The following is a 16,316-nucleotide window of genomic DNA, read 5'->3' on the forward strand; positions in this document are numbered from 1 at the left end:
CTCTCTCAGTTGGATGTCATTCAATCTGATCCTGGATGTGAACATTTAGTCCTCAGCAAAGTTACAGCACTCAGTAGAAAATGAAGTGTATGTAGGTGATGCTACAGACTTGTGTCTTAAGTCTCTTACTCCCTGGAGGAAGCAACACTAAATTTATGGCACACATCATGAGGGCTGGGGAAATTCCTATGTACTATCTCTCTGACAACTACAACAACATTTCTGTGAGAGGCAGCTGACAAGCAGTAAGTCAGAGCCAAGAGACCAGTTCCAGGCTGCAATTGTATGACCTGTCTAAGCTTCAGAGTTCTCATTGCTGTAAAAAGGGTTGAGGTTTAATAATTCCTATGGTACCATCTCCTTTAGTGTGACAGGACTTCAGTATAACTCTCCACAACTATCAAGACTCTTAAAAAATATAGCAAAAAAAAAAATAATACAGAGAATGAGGGTATACCGAGACTAAAGCTAGACTACGTGCATTCAAATCCATTCTCTGCCACTCACAACTTATTTAATCTCTCTATAATTTGCCAGTTTCCTTATCTATCAAATGGGGCTAATATTTGTGTGTACTTCATTGGGGTACTGTGAGGATGAAAAGGGTTAATACATGTAAAGGGTTAATACTTGTAAACAACCTAGAAGGGGGCCAGTGAGTTCTCAGTTTTAAAACTATTACTCTAACTATTATCAATAGTAGCAGCAGCATCACTGCTTCTTTGCTTCAGAGCCAATAAGAAACTGAGGGAACTCCTCTATAGGGTCACACTTCATTCAACGAGAAACGCATCACAACTACAAAACGAAAGGCTTCCTTAAGCCTTCCTAATCATACTTAAATCCTCTGCCTACAATGGCATTCTTTATACTGTTCTAATTTCATGTTTGAAAATTTTTATAATCAAGAGTTTAAAAAAATTCATACTAAAATAATTCATCCAACAAATAGGGAGTACCTACTTCATACGCCAGATACTGGGGGAATGGTATACAACAGCCATAGTCTCAGTCCTCATGGCTGATAATAATAAACTTGACTTTGTTAAAACCTTGTCCATCTCCCCATTCACTTATTGCTCACCCAAATCATCACCACCACTGATCTAGATCACCTACACCTTTTCCAATACATTAATTCTACTTTTCTATTTCAATTTCCTCTATTATTTAAAACTCAGCATACCAATTTTTTTTTTTTTTAAACTCTCTTCTCCATGAAGCCACCTTGTGACCAGGGAATTAGCTCTGTCAATTCATCACTCATTAATGTGATCTTTATGAACTATCCCACTTCTTGACAATACCATTCCAAACCCCCCCCCGCAACAATACTTTACCCAGCTCTCAATTTTGCCCATGGTCACATTCTAAACTTGCCTTCTGCATCTTCTCCCTCTGGATGCTGTCACAAAGCCTCCATGCCTTTGGATACAGGGTTTCCTTTTAGGGTGACCCCCCAAACCACTTTTATTCCAGATTCACTTCTTCTGTGGCAGTTTCTGTCCTCTTACTGTACCTGTGGTGTGCTCTCTGCCCCATCTCTTCTCCCGTCCCACCTCACAGCAGTAAACCCATAAGTTGCAACTCCCCTTACTGAGTCATTACCACAGGCCAACAGTGTACTAAGTGTTTCACAAGTTAGCCTAAATAATTGTCACCAATACAACTTGGTAAAATGAGCATTATTATTCTCATTTTAAAGACTTGAAAAAAAAAAGCTAGGGTTGGAAAAGTTGACTTGCTGAACATCTCCCAGCAGGATAAGTGACTCAAGCCCATGTCTAACTCTGAAGCCCAATGTTCTTAACCTCATATAACTGTGAATCATGAATCACGAAAAATGAGTGGAGTCATACGGCTAGTGAAGTATTTGGGGAGAGAAAAGATTTAAGAAAACAGGTAAAATAAAGTATGAAAAACATTACCCAATCTTACCGAGGCTAAAATTAGAAAGATAAATGTTTATGGCCTCCTTTTTAATCTTTTGAAATAAAAATAAAGCATTACAAAGGAAAATGGAATGCAGTACCGATTATCTAATGCAGAAATATCGCTTGCTTACTAAAAGATCCCGGGCAAGCTGCTTAATACTACAGCACTTTGGCTCACATTATCTACAAAAGAGGGAAAGGGGAAATACTTGAAGCTGTTTGTCTCAGGGGAATGTTAGAAAGTTGACTGACACATATTCTAAAACTCTTTGCCTTTTTTTAGTACAAAGATTTATAAGTACAGTATCAAATAAATTTTAGCCCTAACATTGAAGATCCAGTGTGAAAAAGTCAATTCCCAGAAATGGAGAATTGATTTCTTCATACTTGAATATGCCCTGCTGGGAATAAAGTCAATTCTGACTGCAACTGTGCACGTCAATGCTAGCTAGGCCTTGCTGAGAGAACTCAGAAACTGGTCACTGAGTCCATATTCTCCATCCTAATAAGAAGTGAACCTTAACTAGCCTATCACCTTACCTTTAAACGAGGTCCCATGTTCTAAGAACCGAGGGGAGCACGTCTATTCACCAAAGCAGGTACCTTTCGGCCACTTTCACCTTGGTCTTCCAACTTCCACGTGAGAAAACAGCTGCAAGGTCAACAGAAAGTGTCCATCAGATCTTCAGGAAGGGTGTGTCACACAAGCAGAGGGTCAGTGTTTCTGGAACGAACTGCCTGAATTCCTGGGTAGAGAAACATAATCCCCAAATACATCATCTCTGGACCTCTTTCTAATGCAGGGTGCAGTCAGCTGCAGAAGGGTGCTTCGGGTCTGCTGTCTTAGGATCCTATCCTACAAAGAAAAAAAGGAGTCAGTGGGATAGGTTTTCATTTCTCAAAGAGAACTCCCAGCAAACAACAAAGAAGAGGCACAGAATAGGCAGTGGAAACCCTGTGGCACCAAAAATAACCAAAGGCAGGTGAACCTCTGACCAAGCTTTTCCCAATTAAAATCATGAGAAAAGCCAAGAGGCGATCTCACCGCCTTAGCTGGTCACTTCCCAGAAAGGAGCTCTGGCACTTCAGTTGATTCCAACCCTTCAGTAGAAGCAAACCAGAGCACAGACTTAAGAGTGAGTCTCCTCCCAACCACACGACCAGTTTCACTTTAATGGGACAGGGAACAAGGTGAAGAGAAATGAAAGGAGACGATAGTGGGGCCGGGTTGCAGGGGGCCTTAGAAGCCATGAATAAGGAACCAAGGGAACACTCAGCTGGAAAGGGGAAACCACCCAAGAGCTTGAAAACCTGATCATCCAACTAAAAAGTAAATTAAAAAATAACCTGATCAGTCAGCCTATATACAGTTTGCTCCCTTTATGCCTATGTATGCATTTCCAAGACAGGGTTAAACAATACTGACTTTATGTTTACTTTTAGTACTGACTTTAAAATTTTAGTAAAATTTGCTACTACGGGTGAGGGGAAGTTTTCTGTGAACATTCAAGATAAAGACACTGAGTAATAAAGTTGAGTAAAGTCCATCTTTACTGACCAAAGATATTCATGAACTAAATGTAGCAGAAAGGGGGTTCTAGTAAGAACAGCCACCGTACAACAAGAAACTACTGATCACTAAGTGAAGAGACAGTCCCTTTCCACGTGGCAGAAGCTGTTCTGAGTCCTTCACGTGTATTAATTCACAACCCTCAGACAGATACAACTGTCTCTATTTTACAAATTAGGAAATTGAGGCATTTTCTCAAGGAACTTTCTCAAGATCACCACAGTACATAGTAGACTTGAGTCAAACCCAGACAACCTGGACTCAGATGCCATGCTTTGGATGACCACTCTGCTGCCTTTTTATAAAGGGAAACTAAGAAACAAAATTAAAAAATGCTAACAAGAGCCAAAGAACAGAATGGGTGAAAGCCACCAGATCAAACAAGTTGGCAAACTTTTATAATTAAAAATAAATAAGCATGTGTTATTATTTTAAAATATGGTGACAGACTTGCCAAGTACATCAGCCAAAACCTGGGTCAACTAGCAACTGGAACCAGTTCAAACGAGCCACAAACAAGAATCACATAAACTATAAGAGATCCATCAGAATGTAATATAAGCATTTAAAAAATGATACTTTTAAGGAATAACAACCCAGTGAATCACTCACAAATAAAATGTTAAATGAAAAAGCAAGCACAAAATTATTTACATGAGTCCAATTGTTAAAATATTATATAAAGAAGACTGGGAAGAGCAACATAAAAATGTTCATAGTGGTCATTTTTTGGTGTCTGGAATTACAGACATTTTTTTCTAACTGTACCTTTTAGTGTTTTCCAAATTCTCTTTTTTTTTTGGTCTCACCATGTGGCATGTGGGATGGATTGAATCTGTGTCCCCTGCAGTAGAAGCAGAGTCCTAACCACTGGACTGCCAGGGAAGTCCCCCAAATTCTTAATGATAGGAAAACATGTAAGAAGTTTCTATTTCTGAACAAATACTGTGTTTTGTTTTGTTTTTTTTCTAAAAAAGGGAGAGAACAGGCAAAAGATCTTTATTTTTCAACCAAGGAAACAGTATTTTAAAACTAGTTAAATATAATAGAACGTACTGAACTTTTATTTCTACTCATAATGATCTCAGTGGGTCTCCAACCCTGTGATCAGCTATTCGATTATTAAATCAAGTAACTCCTAGATCTTACATCATCTTTATGGTGCCCCACAATGAACTGCCACACTTACCTCTGTTCCCCACGCTTCAGTGCTTCTAGTGAGCTTCAAGACTCAATTCAAGCCCCCAGCCCCTTTCCTGGTCCAATTCCTAAGACCCTCTGAGGACTCCCCACACCAGGCAGAACCAATCACTTCCTCCTTTGTGATACTCCTATGCTGAAGACACCTCTACTGAAGCATTTATTAGTCTGTATTATAAGTATTTGTTTATACAGTAGTCTCTCCTAATGAACTGTAGACTCCCTGAGGACACTTACTGGGTCTTACTCATCTTTGCCTCCCAGTGACTAACATGGTATTCAAAGTCATCTCAGAGTCCATACTTTCACAAGTTCCCCAGGTGATTCCTATGTGTGTTAAAATTCAGGAAGCATGGCCTCAACTCTAGAGCAGCCAGCCTGAGAAGGCACCTACTATTCTGCACCTCTCTATGAGGTTCACGGGTGATGCTGACGCTGCTGGTCTGCAGACCATGCTTTCAGGAGCAGCAAGGGTCTACAGCAGGAGGAGCTGGCAAACTACAGCTTGCAGGCCGAATCCAGACAGTCACTGGGTTTTGTTTTAAAAAAAAAAAAGTTTTGTCAGAAAGAATGAATGCAGCCAAGTTCCTTCGTTTACATTCTATCTTTGACTGCCTTTGAACTACAACACAGAGTTGAGTAGTTGCAGCAGAGATGTATGGTCTACAAAGCTTTCCTATCTGAGTGTCTACAGAAAAAGTTTATCCACTTCTGGTACAGACGACTTAGTTTTAAAGTTACATAAATGTGTAGTATTAATAAGCTCATTTTTATGTATCAAAAAAAAGCATAAAAATCACCTTCCAGTTCTACTGTCCCTGCTTAAGAAAACGGCTATAAAACTGGCGATTTTATGCAAATGTGTCTCCTGGCTAATTTCAATTGTCATTTAAAAGTTTTATGCCTTCCATACCCCAAATAGGCATTTTATACAACCATTTCCCAAAGTATGTGCTTCATACAATCATGCTTAGATTTCATCAAGGCTACAATTTCCTAAAATCAACAAGTACCTCAGGGACCAAATACTGTACCTGGGTTTCTAAAATTATTGCCATACATAATGACTCTGTTGCTACTTTTAAAGTGCTATTCTAAAAAGCTGTGATCCCTGTATAGCACAGGGAACTCTATACTCAGGACTCAGTAATGACCTGCATGGGGAAAAATCTAAAACAGTGGATGGATGCACATGTATAACTGGTCCACTCTGCTGTACACCTGAAACGAACACAATGTTGTAAATCTACGATAATCCAATAAAAAATTAACTTAAAAAAAAGTATGTGAAAGTCCACTTCAGAATTCTGGTACATAAAGGGATAAAGAGATAGGCAGCACATAGGAGTACCAAATAATAACCACTGAGTCCCACAGAACGAGTCAGGACAAGAGAAAGATGTGTGCTTTGTAAGATGTTAGTCTCCAGCATTCTCTACACAGAGAAGTGCCGACCTCAAGTCCACGGAAGTCGAATAAAAAACAGAGATCATTCAATTAGCCAAAGGCCCACAAGTTAGAGTGGCCCAACTGAGGATGTTCCAAGAAATAACGTGCACTATCAGACACTTGAGAATATTAGTTTACCTTTTCCTTTGCTTAAATTTCACCCTTGGTTTATTCTCCCCACCACTAAATCCCACCATAAAAGACCACCCTCCCCTGTCAAGCTTATACTCTTGAGATATTTATACAGTTGTGTATTCCTGTGACCTTGGTTCAGCCAAGTTATAGTTTTCATTTGTATTCTTTCCTCATCCATCAGCCCCTCCAGTCTCTTAATCATTCCTGTGGGTCTTCTGTGAACTCTCTCCAGCTGCTCCCCAGCGATCTGGTAATGAGGTGCCTCCAAATGACTGCAGCCCTCCAGGAACAGCCTCGTTAGTCAGAACAGGGTGAGCTCACCCTCCTCGGTTCCATGACATAATACTCCCAAGCAGACGATCCCCCCAAACAGAAAGCTAGAATGTTGCTGTATTAGACTATAACCCATTCCGTGCTTCCTTGATCTGGGCACTGGGGCATGCCAGAATGTGGTAGGAGACAGAGGATAAATGGACACATTCCCACTTGCATCCAGCTATCAGAGGATGAGGTGGATGGGGAGAAAAAAGTATTTTCATGTTATAACAAACTCATTTAGATAGTAAAATAGAATGCAAAACATGCATGAATTTCTAAAGATAAAACATGGACACGAACATGGACATGTTCAAAACATTCATATGCTTTTTGTCACTGAGGCAGAAAGGCGACTTCAGGCTCTGTTCCCAGCCCCCAAAGGGTTACACACCCACTGTCCTCTCCCATTAGAGGTACCTGAGCTGAAAATTCTGAAAATCACTACAACCCCCATTCAACTTACTGGTATACTACCCATTATCACTCATTTCATATACTCACATTTTTCTATGTTCCTCCATCCCTAGACATCTGTATTTTCTCTTACCTTAAACGCAGTTTTAGCAAATTCACTACTAATATCTCTCAGTTCAGTTCAGTTCAGTTTAGTCATTCAGTTGTATCCAACTCTTTGAGACCCCATGGACTGCAGCACACCAGGCCTCCCTGTCCATCACCAACTCCCGGAGTTTACTCAAACTCATATCCACTGAGTCGGTGATGTCATCCAACCATCTCATCCTCTGTCGTCCCCTTCTCCTCCTGCCCTCAATCTTCCCCAGCATCATGGTCTTTTCAAATGAGTCAGCTCTTTGCATCAGGTGGCCAAAGTATTGGAGTTTCAGCTTCAACATCAGTCCTTCCAATGAACACCCAGGACTGATCTCCTTTAGGATGGACTGGTTGGATCTCCTTGCAGTTCAAGGGATTCTCAAGAGTCTTCTCCAACACCACAGTTCAAAAGCATCAATTTTTTGGCACTCAGCTTTCTTTACAGTCCAACTCTCACATCCATACATGACTACTGGAAAAACCATAGCCTTGACTAGCCGGACCTTTGTTGGCAAACTAACATCTTTAGGTTCTTCTGTATCATTCATTCTTCATTCATTTCATTTTTTAAGACTGTGTGCTAAAAGCTAAGGTCACAAGGATAAGTAAGACAAAGTCTTTTCTCAACCTCCATTAACCCTGTCCAATGTGGGAGGTAGATAATACAACGTAGCAGGTGTACAAAAGAGGAGAAAAACAATATGTGGAAGGCAAAGGAAGGAGAGAGGTTATCTTGCCTGAGTGGGGCCGTTACCTAACAATGAGTAGGCCTTTTGCAAGGCAGGGAAACAACAACAACCACCACCAATATCCTAGGTAGAAGGAACATCCTAAGTAAAAGGACTGAGTCAAGAGAGAGTGATGAAAAGCATTATGAAAGCAAAGTGTTTGGAAAACCATGGGGCTAAACCAGGGTGCCTGATACTAAGTACAGCACAGTGCAGTGGTTAAGAGCGTGAATTTTACAATTAAGTGATCCTGAACAAGCTATTTAGCTTCTCTTCTGTTGCCTCGGGTATAACATGGAGATGCACTGAGAAAAGGAAGGAATTCAGCTGCCCTTGGGGAGCAAGACTTGGACTATAAAGGAAGGGAAGACCGGTTGAGACTGGAAACTAGGCCCAGGTGACTTGGCACCACAGGAGAGCCCCAGGGGATATGGCTCGATGTGCTACCCAGGCTTTGGGCCTGCCAGGTTATGATGGCGGTCTATGCCCAAGCCACCCAACCCAAATAAATGAGGAAGACAGCACTGAGTGTACCTGAGGGAATTTGGTTCAGCCAAGTTACACAGCTTTCATTTCTGTTCTCTCCTCATCAGGAAAGATGGAGAGATCCAGAGAAATCTCATTTTGAACCAATGACAGCAACAATCCAAAACACTAAGTTTCTGAATTCTTTTTCCAGTATGATGATAAAAACAAGAATCCACCTCTACTGAGAACTTACTACGTGCCAGCACTGTGTGAAGTATTTCACGGATCATCTCATTTAATTCTCTCAGCAACCGGATAAGGTAACTGTATTATGATGCCTATTTTACAGATTAGGAAATGGAGGTACAGACAGCTAAAATAACATGTCTGTGGTCACTAAATTGACAACTGAAGGAACCAGGCAATGTGATCCCAGAGCCTACCTTCTTATCCAGGAATATTGATGTATCAAGAACCTCCAAAAGGGTTGGGGAGGGAGAGACATTCTTGGGATAAGAAGAAAGAGAGCTCAGAAGTATTTAATTTGGAAATTTAAAGGAATATGACTTCATTTGATTAGACTCTAAACAACAGCAACAAAGCCACAAGAGAAGTTCTTTAACTAAGGGAGTAACAAGATCACACATTTAAAGAGAAGTAACTCTGGGGGTAATGTGAAAGAGACTCTGAAGAGAAAGATCAATGGCTGAGAGACAAGAGGATACTGTCCAAGGAAGCTTCTAGGCACTGGTCGTGACATAGACAGGAAGAGACTAGAGTGTGCTTTGTTTCTGTTAGAAGCAACAGGATCAGTGATCTTCGAGACAAAAAGCCCAAAGGGAGCAAGAAGCCAAAGACAAGTTAGGATTTTCTATGCTTGGGAGCCTGGATGAATAATGACAGAGAATTAAGGAGGCAGAGCAGATATGGAGGGAAGGTAATGAGTGCAGTAGTGAACTTAAGTTTAAAGCGTCTACAGGATATCCCCTGTCAATGTAGGAGACGTGGGCTTGATCCTTGGGTTGGGAAGATCCCCTGGAGGAGGAAATGGCAACCCACTCCAGTATTCTTACCTGGAGAATCCCATGGACAGAGGAGTCTGGCGGCCTTTAGTCCATGGGGTCCCAGGGTCGGACACGATTGAGCAACTGAGCAGGCACATAGACGGAACATATCCAGATGAGAAAATCCACAAGACAAGTGGAAATCAGCATCTGAAGCTAGAGATACCAGGATCTGGAGGGCAGTCAAAAGACATGGGGAATGGGGAGAGACTGCTAGAGGGGACCAACTTTAGACATATCCTGCCCTTGCTTCCTCAGAGGAGCTAGCAAATCAAACTGAGAAGAAACTCAGAGGAGAAAAAATTTTTAAGTAATTTATTGGAGGCAAAAGGAAGTGACTATTCCTCCAAAGTGATGGTGAATTGTATTAGACCAAGTAAAGATTTAGGCCAGAGCGGGGAATTCAAAATCAGCCCTCATGTTTTTTTTCCTTATATGGAACTCTCATTCTCTGATACAGCAACTTCTTCATGTAAAATTTATATTTTATCTCCATCTATTTTTACAAATAACATTAATTTAAACTTGACCTAACACATAACTAGTAAGCTCTTTGCAACTCAGTTCAGTGATATTATTTCAAAATTATTTTAATGTCTATAACAAATTCAGATCCAAACTTTAAACCCATTCTCTAGTCCTGTATAAATTACTGCTACTGCTGCTAAGTCACTTCAGTTGTGTCTGACTCTGTGCGACCCCATAGACGGCAGCCCACCAGGCTCCGCCATCCCCAGGATTCTCCAGGCAAGAACACTGGAGTGGGTTGCCATTTCCTTCTCCAATGCATGAACGTGAAAAGTGAAAGTGAAGTTGCTCAGTTCTGTCTGACTCTGAGCGACCCCATGGACTGCAGCCTACCAGGCTCCTCTGTCCATGGGATTTTCCAGGCAAGAGTACTGGAGTGGGGTGCCATTGCCTTCTCCAAATATATAAATCACTAGTAAAAAAAAAAACCTTTGTCCAATCTCTTGTCAAAATCAGTTTCCCTAAAGTGTCATTTGTATGTAGTAAGTCACCAATTTAAAGCATACAATTAAGAGTTCTGACAACTGTATAAGGTAATGATATAAAATACAATCATGATCCAGAGCATTTCATAACCCCCCAAAGTTCCTCAAGACCCTTTGCAGTCCTTCACCCTCCTACACAACCACTGATGTACTTTACTTAGCTATAGTTTTTGCCTTTTGCAAAATGCCTATAAATGACATCACATAGAAAATACAGTCTTTACTGTGTGATACAATACTTGTGAGCTCCATACATGCTGTTATTTGTATCGGTAGTTCATTCCCCTTTGTAGTAGTCACCCATGATGTGGGCATACAGTTTGTTTATCCATTCCCCAGCAAAGGACATTTGGATTCTATCCAGGGTGGGGCTATTATGGGTAAACATTCAAATACAAGTGTAATGTGGACATACGTTTTCATTTTTCTTGGATAAACAGCTAAAAGTGGGACTGCCAGGCCATGTAATAAGTATACATTTAATTTATAAGAAACTGGCAAACTATTTTCCAAAGTGGCTGTACTACCTTGCATCTCCACCAGCAATGTATGAGAGCTCCAGTTACTGTATTTACCTATGCTTGGTATTATCAATCTTTTAAATTTTACCCATTCTAATAGGTGTGAAGTGGTATCTCACTGTGGTTTTAAAGTCCCCGAGGACTAACAATACTGAGCGTCTTTCCCTGGGCCTGTTGGCTATTTATAAAGATTCTCTGGTATCCAAATCTTCTGTCATTTTTAAAAACTGAGCTGCCTTCTTACTGTAGTGTTGTAAAAGTTAAGTTATGAATACAAGTCCTTTATTAGATGCACATTCAGCAAATATTTTCTGTGACTTGCATTTTCATTTTCTTAACGGTGTTGTTTAATGAGTAAAAGTTCCTAACTTTCCTAACTTGATGAAATCTAACTTATAAATTTTTTCTTCCTTCTACAGTTTGTCCTTTCTCGTATCTTAAAAAATTCTTTAAAAATCTTTGCCTAACTCAAGGTCACAAAGATTTTCTTCTAGAAATTTTATCTAAAAGCTTCATCTAAGAAAATCTCGTCAAAGTTTTTAAAAAGACTTTTCTTTAAAACGCCTGTATTCCATTTATCTCATAATTAGTCACACAATTTTATTATCCCTTTGTTTCTTTTAAAATCAACTTCCCTCATTACCAAGCACTATTGAAGTTATAGTCTATTTCAGAATTGTTAAGATTTTTATCTTTTAACAGATGTTCCCCTTCTTCAATCTAATAAATGGCATTTCTAAATGTAGGCAAGATTTTAGTCCCTCGGGTCTCTTCAAATTGACATAAAACTTCTGGACCCCTGACGTTGGTTCTTAAAAGGAACTTTACATTTCTTAATTCAACTTGGATTCCATTACATCAGTCTCTTTAAAATAAGCCAGAGTTCTTCAGACTCAAAATTAAATGAACAGGGTATACGAGTTTCTATTCTATGCCCCTTGGAATAAAATATAGTTCATAGAAAGGAGGAAAAAGGTATACAAAGCTAATGTGACTAAAACGGAGAAATGAAATGAGAAGTTATCATTGCTCATTTCCTAACTTCACAGGACGTCTGAAGAGAAACAAAGTAGAAAACTGGCTCATCAAGGCCCCTGTCACAGACTTTAAATCAAGAAAACAGCAGCTCTGATTTACAACTCCTTCTTACCCTGATGTTTTTTTCCTATTTACCAAGCTGATCTACTGCACCCGATCCACAGATTTGGAACAGACCCCTGTGTTCCCATACCATGGCAGCTTTTATGCTTAGGTGACCCTGGGCCACCGAATCTTGGTTGTAACAGGAAAAATTTTAAACTAATTCTCTGAATCTGACAAGCCGTCTCCCTCAATAAGTCTAGGAAGTTTTTATTTCATTAACTGTGCATGAAATGACAGGCAAACAGCCAGATCTACAGCCTAGTGGGGTGAAACTGCAACTATCACACATACACTCAAAAGCTAACCCAGTTTCTACCTCTACTACCATCTACTGGGCTTCCCAGGTGGCGCAGTGGTGAAGAATCCACCTGTCAATGCAGGAGACCAAGAGACGTGGGTTTGATCCCTGGGTCGGGAAGATCCCCTGGAGAAGGAAGTGGCAACCCACTCCAGTGTTCCTGCCTGGGAAATCCCATAGACAGAGCCTGGTGGGCTACAGTCTGTGGGGTCACAAAGAGTCAGACACACTGAGCGACTTAGCACATGCATACACGCACACACACACATACATACATACACACACATACACTGCTATTACTTTCGATCCTACTCTCATTTTTTAAGAGAAATAAATTGTTTATATAATCAGAAGAAAGAGCAACCTTAAATGAGTATTTTATACTTCTCTGATTAAGATTCTGGGAAGAAAAACTCAACTAGGCACAGAAATGGCCACTTAAGAGGGCTCAATTTGGAGAAACTCAACACATGTGGCATTCAAAACATAACTTCTGTTGACCTAATAACTAATCAATGTTACCAAACATGGACTTATTAATTTCAAATGTGTATTAAGACCTTATTACATGCCAAGCAATATGCTGAATGCTTCTTGTTGTTCAGTTGCCAAGTCGTGTCTGACTCTGCGATCCTATGGACTGCAGCAGGCCAGGCCTCCTAGACTCCGAAATAAGTAAGATAGTTCCTGACCCCTTGGAGACACACAATTTAGTAAAGAGCAAGACAAGAAATAATTGGGGATAGTTCCATGTAGTAAAATCTATGAGGTATACACACGGTTTTAGTAGAAGCTAAGAAGGGACCCACAATCAGGATCAGCTCTTAAGCTTCTCAGGAAACGTCACACCACCCTCCTGGGAGCAAAGCCAACTCTTCCACTGGCTTAACAGTGCTTTGAGCATCAAAGGCTACAAAAACCACCTATGTGGTACTGTTTATTCTCAAGGTCAATGACTTTCCTCAGCACTGGTCAGAGAGGATTACTGGACCACATACATGGCACAGAAAAAGCTCACTGAAAACCCCAATCTATTTATCAAAATCATACATGATCTAAATGCAGTGTGGTATCCTGGAACCGAAAAAGGATATTGGTGGAAAAGTTTTGTGAAATCCAAATAAAGTCTGCAGTTCAATTCATACCAATGTTAACTTCTTAGATGTGACAAAATGTTACCACGATTATGTAAGACATTAACATTAGGGAGAGATCTGGGTAAAAGGTACAACAGAAACTCCTTGTACTATTCTGCTTCTTTTCTATAAACCTAAAATGATTCCAAAACAAAATCTGGGTTTAAAAAAAGTACATATGGTTCCCCACTTTCCATTCACACTCCCCCTTAGGATTCTGATCATGCCTCCCAAGTCATTGCTCCAATTCAGGTAATGCTCGCTTAAAACATTTTTCAAAACCTTATCTGTTTAAATGGTTTTCTATAAACCATTTATGTAGCCCAACCAGGTTTCCTTCTTCACCAGGATATGAAAACCCAAATCATACTTGGAAGGTTTTAACTGTTTTCCTAACAGTTCTACCACATACACCAAGGGGTATCCTTGGAGCTAAGCCTGCAAGCTCGGCTTCAGCAGTACATGAACCAAGAACTTCCAGATGTACAAGCTGGGTTTAGAGAAAGCAGAGGAACCAGAGATCAAACTAACGACAAATTCTCTGGATCACAGAGAAAGCAACAGAATTCCAGAAAAACATCTACTTCTTCTTCACTGGCTACACTAAAGCCTTTGACTGTGTGGATCACAAGCTGTGGAAAATTCTTAAAGAGATGGGAATACCAGACCACCTTACCTGCCTCCTGAGAAATCTGTATGCAGGTCAAGAAGCAACAGATAGAACTTATGTGGAACGACTGACTGGTTCAAAATTGGGACAGAAGCAAGACAAGGCTGCATGTTGTTACCCTGTTTATTTAACTTATATGCAGAGTACATCATGCGAAATGCTGTGCTGGATGAATCACAGGCTGGAATCAAGATCGTCGGGAGAAATATCAACAACCTCAGATATGCAGATGATATCAGTCTAATGGCATAAAGTGAAGAAGAACTAAAGAGCCTTTGATGAGGGTGAAAGAAGAGGGTAAAAAAGCTGGCTTGAAGCTCAACATTAAAAAAACTAAGATCGTGGCATCTGGTCCCATCACTTCATGGCTAGAAGAGGAAAATGTAGAAGCAGTGACAAATTTTCTTTTCTCGGGCTCCAAAATCACTGAGGATGGTGACTGCAACCATGAAATTAAAAGACGCTTACTCCTTGGAAGCAAAGTTATGACAAACCCAGACAGCGTATTAAAAAGCAAAGAGGCATCACTGTGACGATAAAGGTCCTTCGAGTCAAAGCTATGGTTTTTCCAGTAGTCATGTACAGATGTGAGTTGGACCATGAAGAAGGCTCAGTGCTGAAGAATTGATGCTCTCAAATTATGGTGTTGGAAAAGACTCTTAAGAGTGCCTTGGACAGCAAGGAGAGCAAACAAAGTCAATCCTAAAAGAAATCAATCCTGAATATTCATTGGAAGGACTGATGCTGAAGCTGAAGCTCCAATACCTTGGCCACCTGATGCGAAGAGCCAACTCACTGGGAAAGACTGATGCTGCGAAACACTGAAGGCAAAAGGAGAAGAGGGCGGCAGAGGATGAGATGGTTAGATAGCAGCAGTGACTCAATGACCATGTGTTTGAGCAAACACCAAGAGATACTGAAGGACAGAGAAGCCTAGTGTGCTGCAGTCCATGGGGTCACAAAGAGTCAGACATGACTTAGCAACTCAACAACAATCCTTGGAGTTAAACTTCCGTAAGTGGACAAGCCAGGGGTTTTAAATAACCTGGGCTAGATCTCTGGATAAAAACAAAGGGAGGGACACAATAGTAAATGTTGTGTATTAATAAGTTACCTTTATCTAATCTCTGACCAAAAAGAATAATGAATAGAAAACACAATGAAAGCATGAGGAAGGACTTTTAAAGAAGCCAAGAGCAAATTTAAATCTCTCACTGACCAAAATTGAATCGCATTTCTTCTCCTAAATTAGAGACTGGTAAAGAATGGATGGAACTATTCTTAGCCAACCAGGCCCATTCTTTGGCATGAAGATGTGGTTGGCTCCCCCTGAAGCACATGGCTCCAAGGGAAGAGAGAGAATACATGGAAGAAAATCTGTTGGGAGGAAATGGATGCTAGGGGTAGGGAGGTGGAGAAATCAACAAAAAGAATTCTCTGCACTTTATAACCACAGTAAGCTAGCAATTGAGGAATTTTAAATGTAAAAGCAACTTTTACAATGAGATTACTTTTGCTAGCACGTGTATTTTCTCTTGCTTTGTCAAAGTTCTTGGGGTGGACTTTGTGCAAAAACAACAACATCAACCAGAAGTATGGCTAGTAGACATCTAAGAGTAGCGGGCCTCGTGTCTGGTGGGTAGGATGTGTGGGGCACCAAATTCAGGTTCCTTGAACGGTTCAGGTGGAATCAGATGGCCTTGAAGACATACAGAAGCATAAAGACAAGTCATCTAGTTAAGTCAATCCCAATTTTTCATGGTAGAAATGTATTTTAAATGCTTTTTAAAGTGTTTTATTTCATTCTTTGTTTTTAAGGCTAGTCCAAAAAGAAGAACTATTTGTTAAAGGATAAAAATAGATGGATATGCATTGGGAAGAGAAGGTAGGAATCACACAGGAACACTGTATAAGATCTTAGAAGTACCTAAGTGAGAAGGAATCTCAAAACCATTAGTTGAGTGAATACACTAGACCATTTAATCTTTCAGTAAAATGTATTGTGTCAGTATTTTAAAAAATACAATGAACAGATATTGACAATTAGCATCTCAACACCAAAATGCAAACTGCAGTGAAATGGATGCTTCAGCTAAAAGCTCTGAAAAACATGGTAC

General features: G+C 40.2%; 1 protein-coding gene across 2 annotated transcripts in view; it reads right to left on the minus strand.

Moving 5' to 3' along the window:
• AREL1 (apoptosis resistant E3 ubiquitin protein ligase 1) overlaps positions 1 to 16,316 on the minus strand; it is a 44,408-nt gene that overhangs the window by 24,151 nt on the left and 3,941 nt on the right. For both annotated transcript variants that reach the window (XM_027552435.1, XM_027552436.1), the window contains exon 2: positions 2,475 to 2,586. The gene's annotated coding sequence lies outside the window, so the exon portion shown is untranslated. The remainder of the gene's footprint in view (positions 1 to 2,474; positions 2,587 to 16,316) is intronic.

This window comes from Bos indicus x Bos taurus, chromosome 10, assembly GCF_003369695.1.
Source record: "Bos indicus x Bos taurus breed Angus x Brahman F1 hybrid chromosome 10, Bos_hybrid_MaternalHap_v2.0, whole genome shotgun sequence".
In the NCBI taxonomy this organism is placed as follows: domain Eukaryota; kingdom Metazoa; phylum Chordata; class Mammalia; order Artiodactyla; family Bovidae; genus Bos; species Bos indicus x Bos taurus.